We start from the raw sequence: 10,829 nt of genomic DNA on the forward strand, positions 1-10,829 counted from the left end.
AATTTCTCACCTGTGGTCTTTGACATTCACACAATATCTTCTCTTTGGCTACTAATGTTCACATATTATGCTCAATGTGATATCTGTCACAGATATAATAATCACACTGTAACATCAGACACTAATATAATACCATCCTGTTGCTTCTGACACTCACATAATACCCACACTGTTTCCTCTGACATCACATAATACCTCACTTTGATCTCTGACACTAAAAAAAATTCTGAAAATGACTTGTGAATCACATTATACCCTTAGTGTGAACTCTTTCTCTTATATAATATACTGACTTGGCCTGCATCACTCATATAATACCCTCAGTGTGACCTCTGCCATCATATAATACCTCACTGTGGTCTCTGAAATTCAAATAATACTTTCACTGTGACCTTTGACATTGATTAATAACCTCATTGTATCCTGTTACACACACAAAATATACAATTTGTGACCATTGACATGTAATGCCTACACTGTGGCCTATGACATTCTTTCCTCATTTAATCTCATATATTCACTGTGACCTCTGACACTCACATAATATAATAATTTTCAACTCTGACACTCACATAATATCCTCAATTTGGTTTCTGACATTCTAGTAATAACCTCACTGTGAGTGATGAATCTCATATAATATCCTCACTCTGGCCCCTGACTTTGACCAAATATAACTGTGGCTTCTGACACTCATGTAATATCCTCAGTGTGTGCGTATGATTAATGAAGTGTTCTAATTTGGCCTCAGACACATAAGATTCTCATTTTGACTTTTGAACTCACATAATATCCTCACTGTGCCTATGGAACTCATCTAACATTCTCATAGTGGCCTCACATAATGTATACAATGGGACCTCTGACACTTACAAAAGACTGTCATTTTGGCCTCTGACACTCACATAATACCCAGTTCACAGTATCAATGATAGGCACATAGTACCTCACTGGGGACTTTGATTTTCTCTTAATATTCTCACTGTGGCCTATGACACTCACATAATATCCTCACTATGGCCTCTGATAGTAGCATAATATGCTCACTGTTGGAACTGATATTCACATAATTTCCTCACTATGTTCTCTGAAATATCACTTATATCCTTATGTGGCCTCTGACATTTATATAATAAACCCAATGTGCCATCTTTATCCTTTAAATTTTTTAATTTTTTCTTTGTAGTTGTGCATGACAGTAAAATGCATTTTGTCATATCATAAAACATGGAGATAACAACCCATTTTTGTGCTTATACTTGATGTGGCATTACACTCATCATGTACTCACATGGTAACGTAGGAAATTTATGTCTAAATTATTCTGTCTTTCCCATTCCCTTCCCTTTCCCTTTCCCTCCACTCAATTCTATCCAATCCCATGAACATCCCCCACAACTATTTTGAGCGTGCATTCACATGTCAGAGTAACCATTTATCCTTTTGTTTTGGGGGATTGGCTTATTTCACTTAGAATTACAGATTTCAGTTCCATGTATTTATTCACAAATGCCATGTTTTTTATATCTGAGTAATATTTCATCGTGTCTATGTACCACAGTTTTATTATACATTCATTTGATAACAGGTACCTCAGTTGGTTCCATATCTTAGCTATTGTGAATTGAGCTGCTATAAATCTTGATGTGGCTGCATCATTATAGTATGCTGATTTAAAAGCTTCTATTTATATGCCAAGAAATGGGTTAACTTTGTCAAATGGTGATTCTATTCCAAGCTTTCTGTTGAATATTCACACTGTTTTCTAGAGTGGTTTCACCAAATAGTACCCTTATTTTGACCTCTGACCCTCACATCATAGCCTCATTGTGACTGCTGAAACTTATATAAAACACTTACTTTTACTTCTGACCCTCAGATAATATGAACACTGTTGTCTCCACCATTTAAATATCCTGAGATCTCTGACACTTGTATGATATCCTCACTTTGGCCTCTTAAGTCACAATATACCATCATTGTAATATACCATCTGATACTCACATAATACTCTGTGTCTGCTGAAACTCCCATAGTAGTCTCACATGGCATCTGACATTAGTACAATACCCTCACTGTGGCCATGGAAATTCATATAATTCCCTCACTGTAGTCTTTGACAATCACTTACTATCATCACTGTTACTACTGACACTCACATCATATCCTGACTGTGACAACACTCATCACTGAATATCTTCTATAAGGCCTTTGACACTCATATGATAACCTCACTGTGACCTCTCATAATCATATATTCAGACATAATACCCTCACTGCTGTCTCTTATATTCACAAAATGTCCTCACTGTGGTATTGACATTCACATAATATCTTTACTGTGACCTCTGACAATCACATAATGTCTTCTTTTTGTCCATTGAAACTCACATAATACCCTCTCTATGGCCTCTGATACTAACACAATACTATCATAGTGGACTCTGACATTCTCATATTATGCTCACTGTGACCTCTGTAAGTCACATAATACCTGCAGTATGACCTGAGACACTATATCATACCCATAATTTGACCTCTGTCACTGAAATAATGCTCTCACTGTGGCCTCTGAAACTCACATAATATGCTACTTTAAAAACTCACACTCACATAATACCCTCAATATGACCTCTGAAACTCACATTATGTCCTGTGAACTCTAAAACTCATTATTCTCACTGTGACCTCTGATACTCACAATACCCTCACTGTGACTTCTGACACATAGTATCCACACTGTGACCATTGACATACATAATACCCTCATTGTGTCCTGAGCACCATGGACAGAATGGTGACTCCACATTCCAGGAGGGCAGCTAAGATAGGGACAGAATCAGGGAAAACCCTTGTACACTACAAGGCAGCAACTTCTATGCCTGCAACAACTCACAACTCCACAGATATCAACTCTAATTTTATTCCTTTTTAAAAATTGTAGCCAGCCTAGTGACTGTGAAGATATTTACCATTTTTGTTGTTGTTGTTGTTGTTGTTGTTGTTGTTTCATTCTCTCTCTCTTTCTTCCTCTCTTTTTGGTCTTATTTGTACTTGTTTTTGTTAATTTATTGTACAGGAAAATGAATCAGGCAGGGTAGGAAACCAAGCTGCATGTTCAGCCCTTTTTGTTTTGTTGCTTTGGAACATGGTCTCACTAACTTACCTGGAGTGACCTCAAACTTGGAATGCTCCTGCCTCAGTATACTGAACTGCTTTACTTACAGGTTTTCTCCACATGCCTGGTTACTACAACAGATTTTGGATGACTACAACACAGCTATTTTTACACAAAAAGGAAAAATATACCTCAAGTAGAACTTCATTAAGATAATTCTAAAAAAAATATATATATATAGTGTAGGGAAAACAAAATATATGTATTATAAATGAGATATAAAATCATAAAACTAAAATTCAATAGATATAAGTCAGAATATTGATGCAGATATATGATAAAATTATACACATGTTCTTAATATTGCTGCAGGTTATTTTACTGACAAAAATTGGATGTATTACTTAATAAATAATTTTGTTCAGAGGTACAATTCTGAAAAAGAGTTAATAAAATTAATAAAAGTTGCAATGTTGTCTTAGATGTTTTGTCATAAATTGACACTGCATTCGGTTTGCATAATTTTAATCATTTGAGTGTCAGCACTGATCAGCATCAAAGGAATGACCTTGCCAATGTCATTGGCCACAGCACTGTGGGTGTCCACCAGGATGGGGTCATTTTTAAATGTCATGTTTATGAACACTGACATGATGGAGTGTGCACAATACAGGACAGCAAAGCAGCTGATGAACAACAGAATAGTATGAGTGGCCCTTTGTTCTACGGAGCTTCTGGAAGAATACCTGGAGCTATGAAGAGGCATGGCCCACTCTTTGTGTCTGTGCAAGAGAATTATCATGTATCCATTAGAAAGATCCATAAGACCCACAAAGACAGCTATAAACAACATCATGATGAAAAAGATGCCCCGTGGATGTAGTTTATGGGCAGAAAGGAACAGTGATCATTGACAGACAGGAGACCAGGCTGGGTCTTCTTGGTTGTGGTCACAGTATAGAAAATCATGTTGCTATAGGTGTACATTGTGAGAATCCACAAGAAAACAATAGCAGGTTGGAAATTGTGGTCTTAAATTTGAAATTGGCCATCTAGGAGCCACTGGGGCTGAAATACACTCAGGTGGTGCAGATTCAGTGTCCCCTCATGACCTTGAGCAGGCAGACAAGCACTTTGCCTTTGAAGTCACCTGGAATGACCTGTGCTTCCCCCAAAGTCTGTCAGTACCAAAAGTCCTGTGCAGAGGAGCATGCACATGTGTATTAGACACAAGTGAGTGATTGGGAGGGCCACGATCATGGCCTTGAGGTCCACAAGGGCAGAGGTAATGTGGCAGCAAGGCAGTAATGAGCATGCTGAGATTCCATTGCACCTTTTGGAATGGAAGGCATCTTTAAAGGCAATATTTCTGGCATGTTTGTTCATCTTCACAGGAATTTTGAAGCAAATGATTTGTTTCTGGAAAGAAATATAATTATTTGAGAGCAGTAACATTTTTATTGACATGTTTCCTATATCCATTTCACCCTTTTCAGTCCCTAGAAACATCCCTTTATGTAACTATTTGTATGTAAATAGGATAAGGTCTGATTCCCCATTTCAGTGTCATTTCAAGGGCTGGGCCATGTCTGGTGGTACAGCATACAGCACTGGTGGTAAAGCACTCACAGAGGGCACAAGAAGCCCTGATGTCATACCAAGCACTGCAGTAAAATGTAAATGAAATTTTATTTATCATCATTTATTACTCCAAATCATGATTTTGTAAATGAGGACAAACTGAGTTGCCATTATCAGACCCTTCTCACTGAGCCTTTAGTACCCACTCTGCTTTCTCTTATATCATAAATTACTTTATGTCATGGAGAACTTTACTTTTCCATCTTCCCTGCATGCATATTTTAGATAGAGACATTCTGTTACCAAAAGCTTAGTCCTCGTCCCTTTAGCCAATTCATGAAAATTTAATGAGGACATGGGTTTTAGAAAAGGGAAAAAGAAGGTTTATTGTTTTGCATTCAAAGGAGAACACATAGGGAACTCCATTCCCAGAAACTGTGGTTCTGTCCATCAGATGAAAGAGAGGTCTTTCATAAAAACTTTCCAAGTCTCTTTCCAGCTGTGTGTTGACAGGGGGTCCCAGGTGCACCCTGATGGTATGTTGAAATTCACTTGTTAATTTGGGAGGTAGTCACTTTCTAGATCTTCTGATGATATCTATTTTCTGAAGGAGCACAGACAACTCAAGTAAATATAGTTTTCTGTCCCCAAGATAGGAAGGGGGAGAGGGAAAAGAGAAAAGAAAAACATGTCTCTTTTAAAGTAAGCAGCAAGGGCTATACTCAAAAGGCAAAGTGGACTTGATTACATTTCCCCATTCTCATATCTACATTTCATTTCTATGGTAAAATGGGTGAGGGCATCTCCATGCTGCTCGCTGCTGAGAGAGGGTGAAGTTGGGGGTAAGAATTCCAAGGTCCTTCCTTTCTCTCAGTTGGGTCATGGACAGTTAAGGGTACTTAGCATCATGGCTCTCCAGTGGTCCATGATTGCAGGTGACTGGACAGGTCAAGGATCTTGCTTGGACAACAATGAACAAGACAGTAAAGGATCACCTTTTTTTAAACAATTAATATAAAAGATAGTAGTATTTCATTCATTCTCTGAAATGCAGGACACACTTCTGTCTCCAGAGTCCTTTGTGTTCTTTAAAATATTAGGCACTCCCCCAAGAACTCTTCCTTTATAGACTCCAGTTTCACTTACATTTGTTAGAGCTATCACAAGGGTAAATCTTAAGTTATATCTCTTTTTGCAACAAACATTGTGTTTTTATTTAAGCATTCATGTACAACTGTGTTTGTCTATACTCTCCTGCCAAGTGTTTGAAACAAATTTGTTCAAAACTGATCTTGTTCTTCTCTATTGTTACTTATCAGATAAGAGTACTTAGAATCACTTTTGGGAACAGGTGTGACACCTCTTGATTCCTTTAGCTTTCCTCTACCAGTCGTGCCATCTGCCAGGATGGGTCAGGGTCTTACTGACCATATGTGGCTTCTCTTAGAAGCATCAAGAACATTTCCCTTTCCAGTGTCCCTTGTTTTTACAGAATGTGCACTGGTTAGTTTCCTGTTCTGTATGACCTTCTCAATCGCCCTGATTGGCAGATATGTTGACTCTTTGGAGTTGCAGAACTCTTCTAGGGGTCCCATCCTTCTCTGGATCTTCCTAATCTCAGGGGGCAAAAGCCAACTATTGGCTGCTTTTTCTTTGGCCCTTTAACTTTCCTGACTTTAGTCTCCATGTTTTTTGTTTTAAACGTCCAGCAGACCAGTTTAAACAGTTTTTAAGTGGAGTATTGGGTTTTAATCTAGTCTCTTTAGAGGTGTGGTTTTAATTATAGTTACCCATTGCATTTTTTTTGTGGTCAATATCAGGACTGGAAGGTGTCTTATATTCTGTCTGTCCTACAGGTGATGGCTTTTTATCTCAATTTATCTCAGGTTGTTCTATTAGAGGTTTTATCAGGTTGTACCTTTTTAAAATATTAACAGGCAACAGTTAAAAATTAACAAGGAAAATATAAAATGAAATAAAGAGCAACATATCCAGTTTGTATAATCACTATAATCTAAGGAAAATAATTTTCAAAATGTCAAAGCTTACCTACTTACATGTCTCCTGTTTATTAATCTTTACAATAAAAATTTATCCTTTAAACTAGACTTTAAATGAGTTTCAGTCTAGCCTAATTTGAAGTAATCCTAACATTGAGTAAGTTGAAGGGTAGTGTCTTAACTCCAGCGAGGTGAGTTAAATCTCACAAATCTCAGGTAACGTGTTTTTATTCCCAAAGCTGATCTTTGTCTCCTTTTAAATTATAATTTTATGAAGTCTTTATATACTGTTTAACACAAAACAACATTGCATCTGAAATATGAGCAATATATATGCTGCTTAACACAATGCAACTTTGCACCTGAAACATGAGCTGAACCATTTGAGATGCTAGTGGATGTGGGAGGAACTGGGTTTAACCAGACCACAACAGGATCCAGGGCTAGAGGGGAAACATGCAATCCCTGTATGTTAAGTAGGTAAGTAGAGGAGAAGCCAAGTGGCCAGAATGCAGTGGAACAAGTGGGTGGAGTGGATTTGGTACTGCAGAGCAGACCCAAGTGGAGCCCAAATGCTGGCTTTAGCGTAAGAGACAAACTTAGTGGAGCTGAAGAGATGGGCAGTGAGAAAACCTCAGAGTTAACTGGAACCCAGTGGAGACCAGCAAATCAACTAAGCTGGTGGGGCAGAGACAGCAAAATATCAGAGCTTGCAGAGCAGAGCTGAGATGAACCTGTAAAGCCTAATCCTTAACAGAAGATCTCTGGGCATGTGGAAAGAGCACCCTGCCCTGGACTTATCATGTGAGCACTGCAGGTTAGAGGGGTGTGGTGGGTGTATGGCCCCAGGCAAAGGGAGCCTAGAGAATCTTGTAAGCTTTGGAACTCCTGTCAGAATTTTCTGTGGAGGCTCTGGCTGGTGGCAGTGTGGTGGCAGTGTGTCTGAAATGCAGGACACACTTCTGTCTCCAGAGTCCTTTGTGTTCTTTAAAATATTAGGCACTCCCCCAAGAGTGCCTAATAGGGAGGCGAGAGCTTGCTTAGTCCATGTCGCTTCTGTTCCCAGAACCGGACGGAGAGTGAGGGCACGAGGGTCGCTTTCGGGAGCTGCTTTCTTCCACATATATGTCGTTGTGAGGAGCGCAGCCTAGACTCTCCCGGGACCCCTCCAGCTCTCCTTCTGCACACCTGGAGGCGGTGGCAGCCACCGAGACAGCATCACACCTCCCCACTCCCCTTCCCCTCATTCCCCCGCCTGATAGGGCCCTGTCTGTGCCCCACCCGTCCCTCCATTATACTGCGGCCATGTTGGTGCAGGTCCAGATGCACAGCTATGCTGGACCAGTTGATGGGTACCTCCAGGGAAGGGCCCTGGTGGTGGCAACCACCTGTGTGCCACTGAAAACCATCCTGATGCCTGGCATAGTGCATAAATGGAAGCAGGGTACCCCGTGAGTTGAAACACGGGTCACACTATATAAAGTTTGTATATGTGAATCAGTGTAACTCATACCCATGTAACTAGGGGTCTGACTGTATTTGGATTTTTCTGATAAGGCATCATGGGCTAAGGAAAAGAGCACTGAACTGAGACTCAGGAGACCTGGTCTCTAATTGTAACCTTGGTTGTGAACTATGTACAACTGATGTTTGACCTATTTGATTCAATGTGAAAAGAATTAACCAGCTGCCCCTGCTGAATCTTTTGTCATGCCTTCTGAATATGCCATTTCTTCGTAGCCGAAGATAGCTTTCATTACTTCTAATTTTGTGTGTAGAAAATTCTGGATGAGAGAAGGCACCAGATATCCAGAGTACAAGTGTTACTGTATCAGAATTGCAGCTCTGTAACCTTCACAGTTGTTGATCACATAGCATGGTCATCCACTCACAGTTTAAAAAAAAATATAGGAGCATCGGACAGAGTGGGAGATACTACTCATTAACAAATCAAATTCAGTGATGACAGAGTATGCAAGAGTCACCTTCTCAACTGTTGCCCCCATGATGTCCTATCTGGCACTAGAATGTATCTTGGAGAATGTCTGAAAGTCCATGACCTGGCCTTCAGAGCAGATTATGAAATTGCATCCAAAGAACAGGACTTTTTCTTTGAACTTGATGCCATGGATCATCTGCAGTCATTCATTGCAAATTGTGATCAAAGAACAGAAGTGACTAAGAAGAGATTAGCAGAAACTCAAGAGAAAAGTGCTCAAGTAACAGTAAAGGCAGAATGTGTTCATGGATTAAATGAAGAAATTGGTAAATTGTTAGCCAAGGTGGAAGAGCTAGGAGCTGAAGGGAATGTGGAAGAATCCCAGAAATTGATGAAGTAGAGAAAGCATGGGCAAAGAAAAGAGAAGCAGAGGAAGTCTATTGGAATTCTGTGCCAGCTTCCAGTTTCCAACAGCAGAAACTTCGAGTCTGTGAAGTCTGCTCTGCCTATTTATGTCTTCATGATAATGACAGACGACTGACTGATCATTTTGGGGGTAAACTGCACCTGGGATTTATTGAAATAAGAGAGAAGCTTGAAGAATTAAAGAGAGTCGTAGCCGAGAAGCAAAAGAAAAGAAATCAGGAGCACCCGAAACGAAGAGAAGAAAGGGAGTGAAGAAAGGGAGAAGCTGAGGAGGTCCGATCACATAGCAAGAATCCTAAAAGATCCAGGTTCATAGAACATCGCAGACACCGGTCTGGCTCTATGTCTAGAGAACGCAAGAAGATGACTCGATCCAAGTCTCGGGAGAAACACCATCGCCACGGATCCTGCTCCAGCAGTCGCAGCCAGAACCATAGTCACCAGAGAAGTCGTCACAGTTCTAGAGATAGGAGCAGAGAGCGATCCAAGAGACTCTCAAAAGAAAGAGTCAGAGACCAAGACTAGCATCATGTGACAGAGACAGGAGTTCAAGAGACAGACCAAGGTCGAAAAGATAAGAAGCAGTCCTATGAGAGTGTTAATGGCAGATCAGAAGATAGGAGGAGCTCTGAAGAGCGCGAAGCAGGGGAGATCTAATTAGCTGTGTACATACCTTCAACCCTTAAGCTTCCTATGGAGCCACGCACTATTGTTTAGTTTATAGCTGTTCAGGGTGACAGTGAGTGAGCAGTTCCAGACATTGATCCAGCAGGCTAGATGTACAGCATCTAACTTGATCTGAACTGAACCTGTTTTCCTTGAGGAAGCCTAAAACTACATCCATAGTTTCTGGTGAACCTGTAATACAGTTCTGAGAATGCAGTACTATATAATAAGACATTGATCTCTATTCTTTTAAGTAGGAGTGATAGTGAATGAATTATGTTACTTGCCTTGCGAGTTTTTGAACATTTGTAAGACTCTGCCTTCCTTTCTACTCCAAGCAACAGGAGTAGAAAAAAATTGGGGAATTTTTTCTTTTTAATTCTCTTTCTCAGACTTTTGTATCCCCTAATACCTGCACCCTCCAACTGTAAGAGAGAGGGTCAGGGAAGCAGTATAACTTCTGTTCTAAGGTTCTCCTCCCATTATTAATTACTAGCTAATTACAGTTCAGAGCATTTATACTGGAATGTGTGCTGGAGAAATTAAAAATACGGGGGTTTGTTGGATGGTGCCTATTTAGAGTTGAAAGTTGAACAGCTGTTGCATTACATATTTTTGCTTTTTTATAGAAATTTCAAAATCAGACTTGTCTTGATTTTTTTGTTCCATCAAATTTCTATGTTCAGGATGTTCTGGGGGTGGGGGCAGGGACTCTTTCATAATAAGCACTTGTTTTATTTTGTGTGTGTGGAGTATAAAGGCTACACCCTTATTGTAAAAATATTAATAATAAAATGAAAGAAACAATCACCACCACCTTCATTAAACTGTAACTTGTCTAGTATATTGTCACTAGAACTAAAAAAAAAAAAAAAAAAAGTTTCTGTGGGCCAATAGGAAAACAGGGCCCTTGTGCTTCCCCTGCCCTAGTTGTGAGGTCAGAATCTTTTGTCTTGGAGCCTGTTTTCCACTTTTAAATTAGGAAATGTAGGGAGGCTGAAGATGCCATGTTGTAACCTTCCTCAGTTCCTCCCTCTCACAGGATGCTGTGAAATTTCTGTGAATTCAGGTGGGTTGAGGTCCCTGGGTTTTCTGGGTT

The 10,829-nt window shown here is 39.8% G+C and overlaps 1 pseudogene across 1 annotated transcript; it reads left to right on the plus strand.

Moving 5' to 3' along the window:
• The first annotated feature begins 8,626 nt into the window (after window positions 1–8,626).
• On the plus strand, window positions 8,627–9,967 carry LOC306647458 (putative RNA-binding protein Luc7-like 2; annotated as a pseudogene). The gene has a single exon. The product of its transcript is annotated as a putative RNA-binding protein Luc7-like 2 (transcript).
• The last annotated feature ends 862 nt before the right edge of the window (window positions 9,968–10,829 follow it).

This window comes from Sciurus vulgaris (assembly GCF_902686455.1).
Source record: "Sciurus vulgaris genome assembly, chromosome: 17".
NCBI classification, from domain to species: Eukaryota; Metazoa; Chordata; class Mammalia; order Rodentia; family Sciuridae; genus Sciurus; species Sciurus vulgaris.